This window comes from Triticum urartu, chromosome 3 (genome assembly GCF_003073215.2).
Source record: "Triticum urartu cultivar G1812 chromosome 3, Tu2.1, whole genome shotgun sequence".
In the NCBI taxonomy this organism is placed as follows: domain Eukaryota; kingdom Viridiplantae; phylum Streptophyta; class Magnoliopsida; order Poales; family Poaceae; genus Triticum; species Triticum urartu.
In genome coordinates this window covers 473,530,609-473,544,252 of record NC_053024.1, presented here as the reverse complement: position 1 = coordinate 473,544,252, position 13,644 = coordinate 473,530,609, and the positions used below count along the sequence as shown (strand labels likewise).

The 13,644-nt window shown below is 48.7% G+C and overlaps 1 long non-coding RNA gene across 2 annotated transcripts; it reads left to right on the top strand.

Moving 5' to 3' along the window:
• The first annotated feature begins 6,298 nt into the window (after positions 1-6,298).
• LOC125544431 lies at positions 6,299-10,848 on the top strand. Of its 2 annotated transcripts, XR_007299456.1 has the most exons (3): positions 6,373-7,108; positions 8,295-8,411; positions 10,008-10,848. It is a non-coding gene; the product is annotated as an uncharacterized LOC125544431 (long non-coding RNA). The 2 variants fall into 2 exon arrangements; XR_007299455.1 differs by having other exon boundaries at positions 6,299-7,108; positions 8,295-10,848.
• Positions 10,849-13,644: the final 2,796 nt, after the last annotated feature.

Here is a 13,644-nt window from a genome sequence, read left to right as displayed (position 1 = left end):
TGCACCCGTTGTATTTGAACGTAGAGCCTATCACACCCGATCATCACGTGGTGTCTCAGCACGAAGAACTTTCGCAACGGTGCATACTTAGGGAGAACACTTCTAGATAATTAGTGAGAGATCATCTTATAATGCTACCGTCAATCAAAGCAAGATAAGATGCATAAAAGATAAACATCACATGCAATCAATATAAGTGATATGATATGGCCATCATCATCTTGTGCTTGTGATCTCCATCTGCGAAGCACCGTCGTGATCACCATCGTCACCGGCGCGACACCTTGATCTCCATCGTAGCATCGTTGTCGTCTCGCCAATCTTATGCTTCCACGACTATCGCTACCGCTTAGTGATAAAGTAAAGCATTACAGCGCGATTGCATTGCATACAATAAAGCAACAACCATATGGCTCCTGCCAGTTGCCGATAACTCGGTTACAAAACATGATCATCTCATACAATAAAATTTAGCATCATGTCTTGACCATATCACATCACAACATGCCCTGCAAAAACAAGTTAGACGTCCTCTACTTTGTTGTTGCAAGTTTTACGTGGCTGCTACGGGCTTAAGCAAGAACCAATCTTACCTACGCATCAAAACCACAACGATAGTTTGTCAAGTTGGTGATGTTTTAACCTTCGCAAGGACCGGGCGTAGCCACACTCGGTTCAACTAAAGTTGGAGAAACTGTCACCCGCTAGCCACCTTTGTGCAAAGCACGTCGGGAGAACCGGTCTCGCGTAAGCGTACGCGTAATGTCGGTCCGGGCCGCTTCGTCCAACAATACTGCCGAACCAAAGTATGACATGCTGGTAAGCAGTATGACTTATATCGCCCACAACTCACTTGTGTTCTACTCGTGCATATAACATCAACACATAAAACCTAGGCTCTGATACCACTGTTGGGAAACGTAGTAATTTCAAAAAAATTCCTACGCACACGCAAGATCATGGTGACGCATAGCAACGAGAGGGGAGAGTGTTGTCTACGTACCCTCATAGACCGAAGCGGAAGCGTTGACGCAACATAGAGGAAGTAGTCGTACGTCTTCCCGGTTCAACCGATCCAAGCACCGTTACTCCGGCACCTCCGAGTTCTTGGCACACGTTCAGCTCGATGACGCTCCCCGGGCTCTGATCCAGCAAAGCTTCGGGGAAGAGTTCCGTCAGCACGACGGCGTGGTGACGATCTTGATGTTCAACCGTCGCAGGGCTTCGCCTAAGCACCGCTACAATATGACCGAGGTGTCATATCGTGGAGGGGGGCACCGCACACGGCTAAGGAACGATCAAGAAGATCAACTTGTGTGTCCTAGGGTGCCCCCTTGCCCCCGTATATAAAGGAGCCAAGGGGAGGGGGCGGCCGGCCAAGGAGGGCGTGCCAAGGGGGAGTCCTACTCCCATCGGGAGTAGGACTCCCTTCTTTCCTAGTTGGAGAAGGAGAAGGGGAAAGAGGAGGAAGAGGGAAATGAAAGGGGGGGCGCCGCCCCCCTTCCCTTGTCCTATTCATACTAGGAAGGGGAGGGGCGCGCGGCCACCTCTTGCCTCCTTTCCTCTTCTCCCTTAAGGCCCATGTAGGCCCAATAACCCCCCGGGGGGTTCCGGTAACCCCCCCCCCCGGTACTCCGGTAAAATCCCGATTTCACCCGGAATGATTCCGATATCCAAATATAGGCTTCCAATATATCGATCTTTATGTCTTGACCATTTCGAGACTCCTCGTCATGTCCATGATCACATCCGGGACTCCGAACAACCTTCGGTACATCAAAATACATAAACTCATAATGAAACTGTCATCGTAACGTTAAGCGTGCGGACCCTACGGTTCGAGAACAATGTAGACATGACCGAGACACGTCTCCGGTCAATAACCAATAGCGGAACCTGGATGCTCATATTGGTTCCTACATATTTACGAAGATCTTTATCGGTCAGACCGCATAATAACATACGTTGTTCCCTTTGTCATCGGTATGTTACTTGCCCGAGATTCGATCGTCGGTATCTCAATACCTAGTTCAATCTCGTTACCGGCAAGTCTCTTTACTCGTTCCGTAATACATCATTTTTCAACTAACTCATTAGTTGCAATGCTTGCAAGGCTTATGTGATGTGCATTACCGAGAGGGCCCAGAGATACCTCTCCGACAATCGGAGTGACAAATCCTAATCTCGAAATACGCCAACCCAACATGTACCTTTGGAGACACCTGTAGAGCACCTTTATAATCACCCATTTACGTTGTGACGTTTGGTAGCACACAAAGTGTTCCTCCGGCAAACGGGAGTTGCATAATCTCATACTCATAGGAACATGTATAAGTCATGAAGAAAGCAATAGCAACATACTAAACGATCGGGTGCTAAGCTAATGGAATGGGTCATGTCAATCAGATCATTCACCTAATGATGTGATCCCGTTAATCAAATAACGACTCTTTGTTCATGGTTAGGAAACATAACCATCTTTGATTAACGAGCTAGTCAAGTAGAGGCATACTAGTGACACTCTGTTTGTCTATGTATTCACACATGTATTATGTTTCTGGTTAATACAATTCTAGCATGAATAATAAACATTTATCATGATATAAGGAAATAAATAATAACTTTATTATTGCCTCTAGGGCATATTTCCTTCACCAAGCACTCCTCAGAATATACATCAAAGATCGTAAAGCGGGGCATGGGGTTACCTTCGGTTTCCAGGTTCTTATGGGCCTGCAGGAGTTGGGCGCGTTGGAGGGCTGGAAGGTTGCCCTTGGCGCCCTTCGGGCGGGAGCTCACCCGCTCCTGCGTCGCCGTGGACGCCACCACCGCCTTGGAGCGCTTGGCCGTTGAAACGGGCGCCACCTTGGCCACCTCCACGCAGAGCGCGTCAGAAGCTGGAGGGGAAATGACCGACGAGGTGCCACCAGTCGGACCCCCAGGAGAGGCCAGCGCCATCACCACTGGCCGCTGCGGAGCAGGCGTGCCCGCATGGCCCGAGGGAGGGCTCACCGGCGCCACCATGGGAGTCTTGCGGCCCGCCGGCTTCTTGTGGAGCCTCGTCCCACCGCCACCGAGGCCAGTCAACGCCTTGGGTGAGCGCGCCGTGGCAGCCCGAGGCTCACCCCCCACCGCAGCCACCGGGGAGACGAGCATCGAGCGACCCTTCGAGTCACAGGACGCCGAGACCCCCTTGTCGATGTCGAGGCCCAGCGTCATGTTGGAGCCGTACTGGTTGAGACCCATGTCGTTGCTGCCCACCTCCACTTGCCGCTCCTCCTGGTCCTTCGCAGCGCCCGCCGCCGGGGGCGCGTCTTAGGGGTCCTTGTCCTTGAGGCCAAGCTTGTCCCAAGTGGCGGTGTCGATGGAGTCATCCCCCATGCTCATGTCGTGGTCCTTGTCTTTGTCATTTGGTCCCTTGTCCACGCTGGCTGGTGGAGTGGGAGGGGGCGCCGCACCCTGTAGATCACCCACCTCGGCCTCCAGACGAATGGTGAAGCCCTCGCTGTTGAACCACACTTGTACGTAGCCCTTGAGCTTGGCCGGCGATCGACACGCGAAGCGCATCCGGACTGGGCCGCGCCCCGGCAACGACGCCTGATCCACCTCCATTGGACACCCAATCATCACCGTCCCTGCCATGAGGCGGTCCACGCGGCGGTGCTTGGGTGGCACACCCCACAGCTTGACCCACACGTCCGGCATGATCTCGACCTTGGGTTCCTCCTAGCTCAGTTCCTTGATGTCCGCCATGATGTCATTGAGGGAGAGATAGAGCTTGCCGCTGCGGGTCGCCATCTGCAGCATGGCCTTGTTGGGGAAGACGACCGAGAACTGGTCGACGCTGATGGCCATCACCTGCCAATCCCACACCCCCTCGAAGAGGTGAGGGAGCTCCGCCTCCAAGATGGGGATCGACAGCGTGCCGGGCGCCGCCGAGATGATCGCCGCATCCGCCACCAGTGGGGCCTGGACCTCCTCGCCCTCCGTCTCCACGAAAGGGAGGCAGAAGAAGCCCTCCCCAGGGATGGCGTTGCCCATGATCTGCAGCAGAAGAGGCCGCCCCCGCGTGGCGCAGTAAGCCGACACGTGCCCTTCCTCGTGGCAGACGACGCACAGGGGCTTGAAGTGGCACATATTTTGGTAATGCCCCACCCTGCCGCACTTGAAGCACTCTGGCCCGTCGGCCTCCTCCACTGGGATCGGAGCGTCAGCCGGACCCTTCGAAGCCGACGGCCCGGCCGCCAGCTGCGCCATGCCACCCCCCTTTTGCTTCTGCTTCTTGGCCACCGGATCCCCGCTCCGCTCACCGCCCGGAGGAAGCTGAGACTCCTTCCTCTTGAGCTCTTTCTTCTGCTCCAGCCCACGGTGCCGATATTCCTCCTTCTTCTTCTTCTTGCGCTCACGTTCCTCTTGCTGCTTTCGCTCTTGCTCCGCAAGCCACCATGGAGGCGGCGGCCCCCAGCCCCCGTCCCCCGCGGCCTTCGCCGACACCTTGGAGAGCGCCTTCGCCCGCAGATCGTGCTCGTGCTGTCGATCCGCCGCCGGGATCAGAGGCGACATGGGAGGCTTTTCGCCACGGCGGGAGCCCATCCTCACAACAGTGGCGAACGAGCAAGAAAGAGGTGGGGGAGGGGCAGAACGTAGGAGACGACGGGCAAGGTGCCCGAAGCGCCACACCTGAGAGTGGGATGCAGGAAACCCTAGAGACAGATCTAGGGTTCCTTTTGGCACCCACAGCCACCTATTAATAGGGGTGGACGACCGCGCAACCTCCTCCGCACTGGGCCCGGGCCTAAGCGCAGGCTCACAGCAGGCCACCGGACCAGGTTGGTCAGGCCCAAGCACGGAGGGGCGTCCCTGCACCCCCACAGGCCAAGAGGCAGGCTGGACCGCCGATGGGCCCCCCAGCCCAATTCCTGGAAGGCTGGGCCACTCCTCCTGGCCCAGCGGGGAAACTGGCCCGACCGTCGGCTCCCCGGAAACCCTAGCCAGGACCCGCGGTTCCCCGACACTGGCGGCCCCGCCGTCGCCGCCACCGACCCCTATCGTCTCCGACGAGCTCGCCGGGGCCGGAGGAGGTCCCTCCAACACCAAAACGCGGCGAACCACCTCCGACAGGTCGCACGAGCGGCCCTCAGGACCCGCATCCACCCCCTGCGGCGGACGCCAGATCCGCGGCGCCGGACGACGCCCGCCATGTCCACCAGGGGCAAATGCTCGCCGGCGACCGGCCACGAAGGAGCCCCCAAGCTCCTCCGCACGGGCGACAAAGTCACCCACCGAGCACCCCGCACGGGGCCTCGGCGAAACACCACCACCATCGCTTACCTCGCTACTTACCTCATCGTCGTCGCCGTCGGAGTTGACCCCCTCCAGAGCCCAGAACCTGCTGCTGGAGAAGGGCGGGGCGAGAGGCCGCCCCCCAGACGGCGCGCTCCACCGCGTGCACCCCTCAGCAGGCCGCACCTCCGTCCAGCCTTCCGCCTCCGCCGCGAGGCAGCGAGCGGCGTCGCCCGCGGAATCGCCCCCCGAGTCGCCAGACCGAAACGCCATCTCGTGTCGACCACGCTCTTCCTCCGTATAGATGGCGAATTTTGGCGCCTCATGTTCGGTTCCTTTGCTTCGCTTTTTGTTTCTGGTTGTCGTGGGTTTTATCGCTAGAGACGAATGAGTTCCTAGGTGGATGCTAAGGAAGTATAGACGTGGGCTTGGGTATAATTCGAGACGACTTGACATTGTTTCAATATTGTTGTGTAGGTTGATGGTTTGGCGCTTTTGTGCTGTCTTGATGTAAAAACAGAGAAATTCTAATTTTGATAGTTTGGCTAATACATCATCCTTTTCTTTCCTTTTGGATGTCTGTGAATTCCGACCTGCCAAATGGGGAAACAAATGCTCAATTTAGTGACCTCACCTCAAAATCTCAAATTCGGTGTTAAACTAACACGATGTATTTTTATCTTCAACCTCTCATAGTTATGTACACCCTGACATCTTACATGTTGTAAAAGTCTTGTTTCATCGATGAAATAGAACAGGGTGGCGAGGTTTCTATATTTCAAAAATAAAATCTTATGGTTATATTATAAATTAGTGCTACCACGCAAGTGGTGATCCCTGTATGCATTACCCGTCTCTATATAGTGATACTGGTTAAATTAACTCATAATCAACTCATAGAATCTGTTGCTATAACGAAAAAGATAACGCCCGAATGTCTGGTACCTGGCTCCTCCTCCCAAACGCTTTACCTACCACTGGTGGTGTAGCATGTACTCCTGCCACGTCACGGAGTACCTTGTCGCACTGGTCCCCTGCCACGCCACGTTTCTCGTACGTTTGGTACGTGTCGCCCCGAACGAGTGGAGACTGCATCGGCACCTTATCCTTTCCCTGCAGGCTCGTCTGCTTCTTTCCAATCCTTCATTTTTAATCAGAGGAGAGTGAGGCGAGCTGGCCGGGCTGCTCTTCGTCGGGGACGTTACCGTTTACTTGCCCGCGCCAACGGCCAGCTACTCGCCGGGATTCGCCGGGGTCGCCGTCTTCTCCGTGCGCCACGCTGACAGGAAGCTGGTCGCCGAGTTCCCGGGGATTCGCCGCGCACCCAGGTACTCCGCCGCCTCCTCAGTAGCTGTCCGAGCGGCGGACCGCGACGCGCGCGCGAGTGTCCAATGGCTCCGGTGGTCCGATGAGCGTGGCTGCCGGCCATGGCCGTGGTCGTGTGCCACTGCCTCTCCCGCTGGAAGCACGGAGGCTCGCGGCCAAGATCCGGGGAGAAGGAGCTCCGTGACGGCGAGCTCCTCTAGGAGCAAGGCGACCACGTACTCCAAGAGCACGACGACGACAAGCTTTGAGGCTCCTTCTGGCAACCTTAACGAGGAGGAGGGTGGCAGCTGGATGAGGATTAAAATCACGCTGGAGTCAGCGTGCTGTCCTCTGACTACACAGCCGGCGCCCCATGATCTTCAGGACGGCGGCGGCGCGGCGGCTGGACCTCCCTGCCAGCCTGCCCGGCCAAACTCCACAAGCTGCAGCTCACGGTCACGGATCCAATCCAGGAAACTTCCTGCCAGCTAGTGCCATGGTTCCCCCACGGAATGAGCAGGTGAATTCCTTGCTATTACTTAGAACTGCTTTCTTCTTTCTTCATTCTCCTATTACAGAAGCTACACCATATGGTTGTTTGATGATCTGCTAATTCTTCATGGCAATGTGGTTCGTCAATAGCCATTAGCGGTACATGCACGTGTGTTGAGTTTAATTTCAGTTATAGTTTTGACTTAGTCACTTAGTGGTCACTTGCTTTGTCGATCTTTGCCAATGGAGTTTGGAATGCTCATATGATTTCCATTCGAAAAGTTTCCGAAATAGGAGGAACTTGGCAGCCATGCCATTGGTGACCTTCAGATAAGGTGTTGTTCCATGCATTGTGCTTATCTTGCCAAGAACAAAAGAAGTGCTTACTCTGCGTCATGTTATAATTTCTGATTCAGTAAACAAGTGGTCATGTATCTGGAGGAACGAGGAAGACGGACAGGAGGAGTTTGGTGCCAATTCTACAGGCGTAGAGGATTTTCCTTTGGACTATTATCAGGGCTGTTTGTAGTATTAATAGAATTATTATAAGGGAGAGAAAGGACGACCATTGGATTCTAACGGACGACAGATTCTGCCTGCTACAGCATCTGTACAGTAACAAATGTACAACAGAGGAGCCCAACCCATTGTGTCATGTGTATAGCACTGCTGTTTTCAGACCCTCCCAGCCCTGACGTGGTCTCTCCCTTACCCATGTTGCAGCGACTGTGCTGTAGGCTATAGCATTGCCGCCGGTGTTGAACTTGACGGGTATGTGCTGCTCACTGGCAAGTTGAGCGCACGGGGCAGGTTCGTGGTGTCCGGGGACCTCCCCGTCGACAGCACAGGAGGGTGGTGCTCGAGGAATCGCGCAAGTTTCTTTTCACAAACCATGTGCTCAAGATGGAGGACGGCATTGTTTCATACCTCATCGTTTTATGCGAGCATTGGATTGAACTTTCAGGGCATGAACTCTGAAGCTGTTCATGAGCTTCCTCCACCAATTAGACCAATGCTATGTAATTACTGGAGCTCTGAAGCTACAATTACGGGATCCAATCTTTTTAGACCCTTGACATCACATACCTCACTCGATGTGTTAATGTTGTTCTATATATACCTGACATAGCATTTTAACCATGCTATAAAACTAAATTTACCATGCTACAAAGTAAACTTGCCATGTTAGTTCACATAATGAATCCTTTGTGCAGGGAGTTCTAGCGACGCATTATACAAGGAGCTATGGCATGCTTGGGCTAGGCCGTTGATCACAGTGCCTCGCCAAGGTGAAAGGATTTACTACTTTCCGCATGTTTATATTGGAACAGGTATGTCTCACCGCATTGGTGTTTGCTCTTCTTGATGCCCTATAACCAATGAATGAATTTGCTACTCAACACAAACAGTAGCTATTTGTGTTATGGACATTGCTTTGTTCTTGTGTTATAAATGACAATATGACTTTGTTTATGCGGAATAATCATCCAGGTATTTAAAGTTCATCCACGTACATATTTAGAACCTGATATTCTCTAGTGTGGTCATGTATTAGTTGAAAAATGAATATCCATCATAGGGTACCACCTTACATACAGTGCTTCCAGCCTTACAGGCCTCACCAGAAGGCCCTTTGCCCAGCTTCACTGTGATGACTAACTTACTACTTGACAAACATCTTTGCTAACTGATAAAAGCAACAACATAGGTAAATAAACTCATTTTCACATGTTATGACAAAATGGTTTCTTCCAGCTCACAAAAAAACAAAGAAAACATAGTACTAATACATAGAGAGACTGTATAATTGTTAAGGCTACTTTAGGAATTAATTTGGGAATAGACTGAACATATCAGGATATACACGAGTTGACTGCGAAGAAAAGAAATCATCATCTACTAATACTGTACTAAATGAACATTATCCATTCACATCTCCAGTATTGTACTATTATACATGACAGAGAATGACTAACATTACTCGTTCTTCTCTTAAAGCTGTCAAGAAAATACAGTCAGTAGAAAAGTTAGAAGGATATTGAGCACTAAACTCCAGTTATCAATACACCGGACTGTCTACCGATCTCCAACCGGTTAATTTAAGAATCATCACATTTACCAATAAGGGGGCAATTGTCTGTAAGATGTGATTTTCTTGCATGCATTTCATAGATAAATATGTGCATAAAAGTTAGGACTTGCCTACATACCTGGATATTTACATTCACATAGAGACAATATATCTTCAATTCACATGTAGGACACAAGAATGTATAGTCACAAACTCACAATTCCATGGCAGCAAAAATCTTCAATAATCTGTGAACTCCATAAACAACGATATTATAGATCTCTTGTTTTGTTGATATATTGACATATAGAAGAAGGAGATGTAGTCTACAGGAGAGAAGCAACCATCAATGGTGTTAATGTCACCTCTCCATAGTACCATCGGTCCAAAGGCACTCAAGTAAAAATCAAAACACAAAAACGACAAATGGCACTGGGAGTTTGGAGCCCGCCCATCTGATTTAGATGATCTGGGAAAGAGCAATGATTTTGCCCTCTTGTGGATTTAAAATACAATTAGAAAAGTTCACTGAACTGATGAATGGGTGTTTTAAGCTCACCCAACTTCCTTAGTTTTGAAAATGAACAAATCCCTCTCAAAACATGATTTAATACATCATATTTATGCAGACATTGCCAATTCAATTTTCTGGTACGCATTTGTTTAAAAATAGGAATATATATATATATATATATAGGAAAATGGGTTAGTACTCTCAGGAGTATGTACTCCCATGCCACATGTCGCTCATTGCTTCAATGCCGATTTTTAAATTGCTTTATCATTTAATTAAAGAGATAACAACCAGATAATATCCACACACACGCACTGTTTTAAAATTTGTTAGCCCGTCCAGGTTAATAGGGACTCTGGTAGCTCACAGATCGCGTGCATAGTAGATGCCCTCAACGACAACTCTGTTTGACATCACATCCTCGTGTAACAAACAAACGGAGACGGCACCGGCCATGGCCATGGCGACGGCGACGGGAACGGCGGCGATCATGGTTGGGGACAGCACCGGCGACGACGCAGCAACACAGCAAACGACGTCGGCGAAGCCACCGATGCCGGAGACGGAGACGACACCGGTGATGGAAGCAGCCACGGCAAGGGCAACCGCGACGAGATGCGGCTATGTAACGTCCCTTGGCCTGACCAGCGACGGCGGCGGCAGCGACATCGTCGACGAGGACATCACCACCAACGACAAACATATGCAGCTATCTTCCCTTGGCCTGGCCAGCTACTGCGACGGGGATCGTGACGGCATCGCCGATGGGCGACATCACCGGCGATGACAACAGATGCGGCTTCTTCATCTCATCATCGACGCATGGATATTCTTGTATTGATTTCCATGCATTCATTGTAATTGATATCTCACGAGCTAGTTCAATGAAACAGTATAATCCATCCATGCATGCCATGGCGACCAAGATGGAGGCATGCGCATTGCTAGCGTTTCCATCATCAACACACATCGGCGCTCACACGCGTGGCAATACACAGCCGCGGTTCTTGCTGATGTGCAGAATACACATGCATGCGTGCGTACCTGACATGCATGCCTAACATATTGTTTTATTTTACATGATACCTAACATGTTGTTTGTTGTGACTTGTAAAGCTCGGAGAAGCCAAATCATATTGCTTTTGATCGGTGGCAAAGTTATATGTAATGGAAGTATATATCCTCTGATGATGGGTAGTAGTTATACGAAACGTAAGTAAAGCTCCTCAGAGTATATAACCACATTGTCATTGAGATGAATATAATCGTACATGCACAGAATGCATGCATATACTCATATTTGGTGAATAATACACTGCTGTATTTCGCAAGTGTAAACTCCTTTTGAATTTACGAGTATGACATACTTGTTTTGGTAATTACCGGAAGTTTATACTTCCTCGTGAAATATTAGTATATACGACTTCCTTGCATGATGATCATAATATATACTTGAAAAGGTAGTATATTTATTCACACATGATTTTATGTTTAGAAAATCTAGTACATACTTCGTGTAAAAGATGAAGTATAAACTTCCTCATGAAAGATGTCACGTATACTCTCCCATAAAATATGTAGTATATACTTCCTAAAAAAATGTTGTTGTACATATCTCGCGCAAAATGAAGTATATACTTCCAAAAAACATGTCGTGTATACACTCCCATAAAGGGTGAATATAGTTCCTAAAAAATGTTGTTGTATATACCCTCTCTCTCAAAGAAAAGAAGTATATACTTAAAAAAAAGTTGTACACACACTCTCATAAAAGATGAAGTATATACTTCCTAAAAAATGTTGTATATGTACTCACACAAATATAAAGTATATACTTCCTAAAAAATATTGTATATGTACTCACACAAAATATAAAGTATATACTTCCTCATAAAATATGTAGTAGATACACGCAAAAAATAAAAATAAAAAAGTATCATACACCTGCTGTTAAGGAGAGAATATAATCCGGCCGGACGTCAACAACCTTATCCCCTAAAGCAATCTATGAGCACCCACACGCTCCTTTATTTTAGGGATTTGCTACACATGCAAACAAACTAGCTACGGAGTATTTTGTTTTGCTAATTAGCACGGTTGTTACTTGCTGCTATCGGGTATATACCTGCCTTACTCGCTAAACCTCATTATATATATGCAGGAGTATATATCAGAAAGCATGGTAGAGTTCTTTTGTTATTAAAATGCTCTCTCTTGTGAGTTTAATAGTAGTTTAGGATAAAATCCTGGATCGCTACACCAGTCAAGTTGAGCGTTAGATGGCTTCAAAGATCCAGCTGATGGTGATAAACTGATGATGCACAGTCAGTTTCCTCATCAGGACAAAGCTTACACGCAGCCCGGGCCAATTGGGCTGATCAGAAAGGCAAAAGAAATCGAAACCCACCCTATTAGACTTCCTACACACAAGCACTGACACTTCAACACTAGTAGAAAAAGGATCAAACGTGAAGCACATTAGTGCCGGTTTAAATTTAAGCCGGCACTAATGTGTCCATTAGTGCCGGTTCCAACGGCTAGCCGGGCCGCTCTCATTAGTACCGGTTCGTGGCGAACCTTTAGCACTGGTTCGTGCTACGAACCGGTACTAATGAGAGTGGTGGCAGGATGTTGTCAGTTTGGGGCCCCTCCAGCACCTTTAGTACCGGGTTGTATCACGAACCGGTACTAAAGGTCGTCCTACATAGACCCTTCGTCCACCCGAGCTCGCTCTGTTCTTCCCCTTTCCCCTCTCCTCTCTGTTCTTTTCCCTCTTCCTCTCAAGCTTATCACACATTTTGCCCAAAAATTGTCAAGATTTGAAGGCCCCCATCCATTCAAATGATCACAAAGGTTAGCAACCTTTTCCTTTCATCTCTCATTGCTAGATTAGCTCGTGCAATGCTTTATATAGTGATTGATTTTTGAGTTTAGTAATTTGGGAGGAATTATATATATGTGCTAGTATTTGATTTATATGCAATTTGAGGTCAAAAATAACACTTAGTTTGCATATGTAGGTGTGGTTTACTTAGTACCTTCTAAATCTCCGCCGTAACCATCGTCGATCGCTCGCAACGTCCCGTCGCCGGCACCACCTTGTGGTGAGCCTCTTGTTCATGAAGTTTTATATAAAAATTGATGTTTGTGTGATTTGGATATATAGTTACTCGTATAATTATCTTACCCATACGTTGTTTGTTATACATAGTGCCATGGTTTTGATATCCGTCCCCGTCGGCCCTCGTCCGGGTTATGATTCGGATGTGGTATATTCTCTTTTAAAACTATTCATTGCATTTCGTGTTTATGACAAATTATGCCCATCAAGTTGACATAGATATTTGTATGTAGGAGGTAGTTGAACCGGAAATTCCAACCGACCCTATTGTCGAGAGGTTAAATTTAGTTGAAAAAGAAAACGAGGATTTGAAGGAAAAATTGAAAAGAATTGATGGGGAGAAGATGGAATTGGAGTTGCATGTTGCCGATGTCATCGATGATCACAAGATTAAGATGGAGAAAATGCGCTTGAAGATTAATAAGATTAGAAAATATGCCATTCATAGTGAGGCTTGGTATCATTATGCTGTTGGATCAATTGTTACCTTAGTTGCGATCTTGATCGCATTTGTTGTTGCATTTAAATTCTTTAGCTAGAGAGTTATTTGTTTGTTGCATTTAAGTGTTGTATGATCTTTATGTATGAACTTTATGTATTGTATTAATTTGATGTTTTCGGTGCTGTGTATTGAAGATGAGCCGGCAATGGATGTACGATGACCGATGCTCTCCCGAGTTCATTAATGGCGTGCGTACTTTTCTGCTTGCGGCTGAGGCAAACAAGCGAGCGGATGGTTTTATGCCTTGTCCATGTGCTGGTTGTAAGAATGGTCACAATTACTCTACGTCAAGAACCATTCACGTCCACCTGTTTGAGTCCGGTTTCATGCCCCACTATAATGTTTGGACCAAGCAT